Genomic DNA, 7,244 nt, shown 5'->3' with positions numbered 1-7,244 from the left:
GAGCAGAAAGGGGGATGGGATGGAGGTTGATGTTAGGGAGAGTGGATTAGGAAGTAAGTGTAAGGAAACTGGCATTGATTTGTAAAACAAGTTTGATTCAAATGTAAATGAAAAGCAATTTAAAGAAAAAAAATTCATAAAGCAAAAAATCCAAAACAAAGCAAAAACAACAAAAGAAACCAAATAAAACCTAAATAAATGAAGAGTGAGATGATTTGATTTTATTTCCTTAAGCAATGCCCCTATGGAATACTGTCAATAAGCTCTGCAGTCAAATTAAAAGATTCAGATTAATTGGAGGTAAGGCATCATGGGTATGTTAATTTTGTTAAAATGTGAGTCTGTGATCGAAACAGTAATCTCTGAACATATTCGGAATACAAACCACTCCACATATAAAAAAAAAGAGATAATCACACATGGCGACCATTTACCACTGACACTTTGTGATTAGCATTTGATTTGTACTGTATCACACCAATGAATCTCTTCCCATACTTCTGTTGTCATCCCTTTCATCTCCTCATCATTGCTTAGGATAACTGCATCAGCTCCCACAAATGCTGTAGTTTAGTTACCAGAGACAGCAACAATCAATAGTTTGCTGTTGCTGACACAGATATCAAACACACAAAACATATATTTCACTGGAGTACCTCTCTCCTCACTCAACTATGGAAACTCACATTGCTGAAGTAGAGACAGCAACTGCACAGTCATTGAAATATGAACAACAGTTCCTGGTTAGGTTCCACAGAGTTTGGCCATAAAAAGGACATTTTAGAAATTTTGATTCACTTAGGCCTGGAAAAATTATAGTTCAGGAGGCAGTTCAAAATTTTTGAACCCTATAGTGACAGATGAGCAATCTTATAGTGCTTCTCCTACAGCTCTTGGCTGACCTGGATTTGCCTTTTCATGATGGCAGAAAACTATGAAGCAATAAGCAGGATTCAGAGTCATAAGTACCAGCTGTCAAATTCCATACTTTGCTTGTTTGTTTCAGAATCATTCAAAAAGTAGCAACCTTAATTTCAAGGCAAGTTAAGATTTATGAGAGGGTACTTCAAATTTCCCAACTAATATTTTTTGTTTATTTTTTATTTGAATTGCTAAAACAATAATAATGTTAATATATCTGAGTAATATCAAGCACACAATAACTCACAAGTATCTAATCTCAATCCTATAGTAGTTTAATGTGTAGTACTTTCACACAACTATATGATGTTAAGGTGAATAGGTTTGCTCTGACCTATGGTAGAATATTATTTTAAGGCATAATGCTTATGCCTCATTTGTTTAACCCTGTGAAGTTCTGATTATGTGCCTGTTTAAAACACCTGTTAGTCAAATGATACAAAGACAATATAATACTGTACAGTTTCCAGATTTTCTCCCCATCTTTATGTGGCTTTTTTATTACTCTTAAAAAAAAAAAAAACTTTTATTTTTTTATTTTTTGAGACAGGGTTTCTGTTTAACTTTTATCTGTCCTGGAATTTACTCTGCATACCAGGTTTACTTTGCAATCACAGAGATCTGCTTGCCTCTGTCTCCCCAGTGCTGGGATTAAAGGCATGTGCCACCACACCCAGCTCTTCACTGTCTTTTTAAATCATTTTATTCCTTTTCTCTCCCAAGTCTACAAATATTTTAGAACACACTGTAAAGCTTTAGAGGTTTTCTTAATGTGAATCTGTCTTTACTGTAAATCTTTATCTTTTTGTAGCCACTAGTCTTTTATCAGGTAAATAACAATATTGCTAAAATGAAAGTCATAGCTGTGTTAGCCACAGTCTATCAAAGATGGCTGCAGGTACTTTTACCACCAGAACTGAGAGCTGAGCTCACTGCCTTGGTCTATGCTGCACCCAGCCTTATGTTGCCCTCTTGGAGATGTGGTCACTGCCATTGCCAGCTCTCATACATACCAATGAATTCTTAGCAGAGCTTTTTAAAAGCCTTGAGGTTTTTTGCCGCTTATGCTGAGTCAGGAAATCTCCCTTAAAGGACCCGCACAAGTCTCTGCTTGTTTCTAGCAGAACAGAGTCCAACTGAGAAAAATGCTGCTACCAAGAAGCCTTGCTTGTCTTTGTTCTTTTGTTTCTAAAACCATTTCTGTAGCTTTTCTTAATTTTAAGTGGAAGTTCTTATTAGCTACATCGTGGTGCCATTTGTTAGGAGAGCCAAGATGGAGAATGGAGAGAGAAGAACACCAGCCACTCTCTCTAGTAAGATAAGACCATGAGGAAGTACTTAGATTAACAGAAATGGGTTAATATTTAAGACAGAATCAGCCGATAAGAAATTAGTAACTGGCCAAAAGCATTATATCAAATAAAGAGTCTCTATGTGTTATTTGGAGCTGGCATGGCGGTGGGTCCAGGCCGGGAGGAAATCATTTGCAATACACTTTTTGTTTACTTAAATAATACTATATCCTTCTGGTGTGTTTGGTGGAGTTGAAGACAAGGTAAATATAGTTGCAGTTTTCCTTAGATATGGTAGAAAGTAAGTTAGGTATAAAACTGGATTCATTAAGATAGGGTATATAACACATTATTTTTCCAGAATATGCAAACTTCAAATGGACATAGTGTTTGTTGGAAATTAATTCTTACTTGATAACTACTTTTGTTGTAAATAGTCTTACCATGTTAAGGTTAATACCTATCTCTTTATTTAAATGAAAGAATGGAGGAAATAGAATAGAATAATTTTTTAAGATGTATGACTTTTGTTTACTTCACTGAAGCCATGTTACTGTGCCTGTATAAATCACTTTGTGGTTCTAAGAAAAAGCTGAATGGCCAATAGCAATGCAGGAGCAATGATAGGAGGAGCTGGCAGGCAGAGAGGATAAATAGCAGAGAATAAGGAGAGAATATCAGGGATCAGCAACCCAATCATGTAGACATCCAGCTATCTGTCCAGCCATGGAGTGAAAGTAAGATTTACAGAAGTAAGAAAACAGTAAAGCCTAGAGGCAAAAGGAGACAGTGTATTTTAAAGTTAAGAAAAGCTGACTACAAACAAACCAAGCTAAGGCTGAACATTCATAACTAAGAATAAGCCTGTCTGTGATTCATTGGAAGTAGGGTGGAAGGTGCCCCAAAGGAGCAAAAACATTATGATACAATATGGACCTTTTTGAACAACCCCCATTCTTCATATCAATCTACAACTTAGTCACAATGTTAATGTTGAATAATTTTCTGTTAGTGCCTTAAACATAAACTTGCAATGTAACTTCAAAATACTCCTGCTTAAGCTTCTCCAGTGCTTGGATTACAAAAAATGTACTAATACTCTTAACTTAAAATATTTAATTTAAATTTAAAGATTGATTTCCTAAAAATTTATACTACCTGTATAATGGGTACTTCAGAAGATAATCATATACACCTATTCAAAGTGAAACAAGTACACCAATAGAACAACCCTTTATTTTCAGAGAATTTACAAGTTTAATTCATGTTTATGGAAATTATTATGTTAAACACTAGACTATTTCAATTAAATCCTACATACACATATTAACTGTGTTATATCTCAACTATTATATAAAACAAAAATGAATAATTAATGATACTCTATAAAATCATTAAGAAAGTTAACAGACTTCTTCTTTCTACAAATAGTTGTTGAATTATAGACAATGTGGTTGGTTACTGGAAATAATGGCCTGCCACCTTAGTCTGAGTGACAAGGGAAATTTGAATCAAAGAGCAACATTGAGAGTATGGCAAAACAGAACTTCACTATAAAAGTCTTAATAAGACATACTTCCTTTTCTGTTTTCTTTTATATTTTATAAAGATCTACAGAACAGCATGAAGCTCCTCTGATCAAGCTGAACACAAGAAAATATCAGATGACTGCATAATAATTTGATAATTGTACAAGCTGAGACTTGGTCCCAAAATTAATAGAAATAGAAAAAGGCAACTAAAGATAGAATTTGTGCAGCTATATAATAATAAATCTTTTTGTTGCAATTGATGCACTAGGATGAATTATAAATTATAATCTTTATATACTACTTTTTCAAGAATTAACAGGCCTAATTGACTATCAAAGGAAATTTCTGAACTCTGTGAACATAGAAAGATGTAGGCGTCAAGTAGCATTAATATTTTAATATTATTTAAAATAACTATAAATTATATAAATTAATTTATATTTTATACTTAAATATTTATTACTGATGTTCTCTGAAATTCAACTACACTAAAACCATTATAGAATATTAAATACTATAAGGTAGATATCTTGTTGATAAAATAGTCCACATTTGCCAAAAGAGTAGGCATTATAGATAATAACAGATTTTAGATAAATTGATTAAGTTAAATGAATTGTATCTCATCAGTTCTTCCTGTCATCAATGCTTTTGGATTTTCTGGAGCTAAATGGGGAAAGCAGCACCTACAGTTATAGCTATCTATAAGCCAAACTTTTAGGTGTTGATTCTAAGAAACTAGTGCCCTGCATAAGATCTCTCTACTATTCTTTTGATTCTTTACTAATTCTCAGTTGCATTCTGACTATGCCAATACCTTTGCTGTCAAAGGAAAAATAAAGAAAATAAAAAAAGTGTCAGTCATTTGCTTTTCCTACAATTGTTATGGTCAAATAGAAACTACCAAACTACAAAAATAGAAAAATGATAAAAAAGAAGTAATGGAATTAGCTAATATATAAAAGGAAATGAGAAAATATTTATTTATAAATATTGTGGTGAAATAACAAACTATGTAGATTGCATGCCACCAAAGACCTAGATAATTTAATTTCAGTTCTCTGAATCAATGGAACACTTAAAATACTGTCTCCACTATTTGAAAAGTTAAGCAACTCAACTGTTACAGAATAGAAATACATACTTGCATGTTCTGTAGGCAATTTTGAGACTAGTACGTATTGAACATTGTTCTCTGTGAATGTACACAGGCTTCATGTTCCAAAACAATGTCTATTTTTACAAAGGAGAAATACAAAGAAAGTAAAAACATCGCAAAACAGCCATGCATTATGAGTTATACTAGTTGAAGAAAATTAAAAATAAAATTAAAGTGATAATACAAGAGTAACTGCCAACTCATAGGTGGTCATAGAAAGGTACTACACAGGTGAATTTGTGATATTAAACAAAGTAAAATCATCAAGGAGTGAAAGAAGGGAAGAAGCAGAGGGACACAAGATAATTTTCCTAAAGCCTCATAAAAGTCAAGTCAAATGACTTGAAAGTATCCAGAAGCACAAACTTTTACTACAGCAATCAGTAGTCCAAGTTTTTGATAGGATACTACATATCATCAGCCTTCAGTGAAATCTTCTAATTTACATAATCTACAGGCAAGGTTTATTATTAAACCTTTGATCTGGGCCTGTCCTGCTTGTGTGTTCCCACAGCCTGGTGGCAACAATTGGAGGAGGTATTTATAACACTGCAGTCCCACCAATTTGTACAAGGCTCATTTCACTCCTTCATTTAACAAAATTTTGCTTGCCTTAGTTTGTTAGCTATTCCGCAGGGACTGGGATCGAAAGCATCATCTGCTGCCAGACACAATATGGGGTACACTTCCAGGCAGAACTGGGATCAGAACATTCCCCTGCTCCCGCATGCTATTTGGTGGTATACCTCCAGTTTTAACTACCACAAGTTGAGATCTACAACTAAAAGCATCAAAGTTTCAGGACATCAGAATCACACCTAAGGTAATTGCAACATCCTTCACAATTTAAGCTGATAAAATATCTGAGATCAATTCTTCCATACCTATGGCAGATAATCTTACAGTGCAGAATTTTAGTAATTCTTTTATTTCATATATAGAAGGAATTTTAGCAGAAAAAAATCATGACTTAACCAATATGTACATTTTTAATAGCAATAGGTTTCACCATTAATATGATATTCTTAAAGAAATGGTTTGAGATTAGAGCAAACAATAAGGAACTTGTACAAACCATAGGAGACTTAGTAACAAGGATTCAATTAAAAAACAAACAAAAAAAAACAGAATGCAGAATATTTAAAATGACAATGGAGAGATTAAAATTAGGATGGAAATCATAGATTGCTTAGAAAAAAAAAACAGGTTCAGATCATTGATGATGGCAATAGAGAGCTGAAGGTGGAATACAATACACGGAACATAAAAATGACCAACTAGAAAACAGAATTTGTTCCATGTCTGATGCCTCAATAACCAAGACAGAAACAATGCAGTGCATTAACGTACTTGAAGAATCAGCTCATCATACGAAGCTACTAATAAGGTTAAAAAAGTAGAACATCAGATGGAAAAACTAGCAGATAGAATCTGTTCCATGTCTGAGTATAATGGCAAGCTAGCGGATAGAACATTGTTTCTGGAAGACAGTTTACATGCCATTCAGATAATATCTAAGGATGAGAATATTAAAATACGTGGAATTATTTGTAATTGAAGAAAGCAAGAAACTGAGTGATTCAATGCTGTCTTTAGAAAGTTAAATGATTGAAGAAGTTCAGACACTCAAAGAAACAATGGTGAATAATTTTCAGGCCTTAGAAGACCTTCAATCTGGTATATCAGAAGAACTACAGGTAACAAGGCATGAAAGAGACTTAAAATTTTCTACACCGTTTAGGATCAGGGGAGCTTTCCCTGTATCTATTAATGAAAAACCACCAATGAAAAAAGAACACAAAAGAAGCATTAGCTTATCAGAGGGAATCAATACATATGAAAGATTTAAAAGGTATAAAGGAAGTAGTAGTCTCTTATGGCATGAACTTACCATATGTGAAGCAATTAAAAGAATCATGAGCAAGGAATAACAAGGTAACTCCTAAGGATTGGGATCAGTTAATATCAGCTGTCCTTGAAAATGAATCTCATTTAGAATGGAGGGCTTTATGGAGAGAGGAAGGAAAATCTCTTGAACTTCAGGGCTTAAAGAAAGTTTATAAAGCTTTACAAGATACAATTCTTGATGAGAGTTTTTATATTGATCCAGAAACTCAAGCTACCTATGAAGAATACATCTTGTCTCTATGCAGTACAGCAGCTTTCAATGTTTGGGATAAGGTTCATGAACTAGGGGATAGTATAGGATCTTATACCAAGATAAGGCATTTACCTGAGTATTTTCACTTAAAACTTGACAAAAGTTTAACAAAGGGTTTTATAAACAAAAGAACAAAACAAGCAAGGCTCTTGGTATCAACAGTTTTCTCATTTGGGCTC

This window comes from Phodopus roborovskii, unplaced genomic scaffold (assembly GCF_943737965.1).
Source record: "Phodopus roborovskii unplaced genomic scaffold, PHOROB, whole genome shotgun sequence".
NCBI classification, from domain to species: Eukaryota; Metazoa; Chordata; class Mammalia; order Rodentia; family Cricetidae; genus Phodopus; species Phodopus roborovskii.
The sequence above is the reverse complement of the archived record's forward strand: the minus strand, read 5'-3'. Positions refer to the sequence as shown.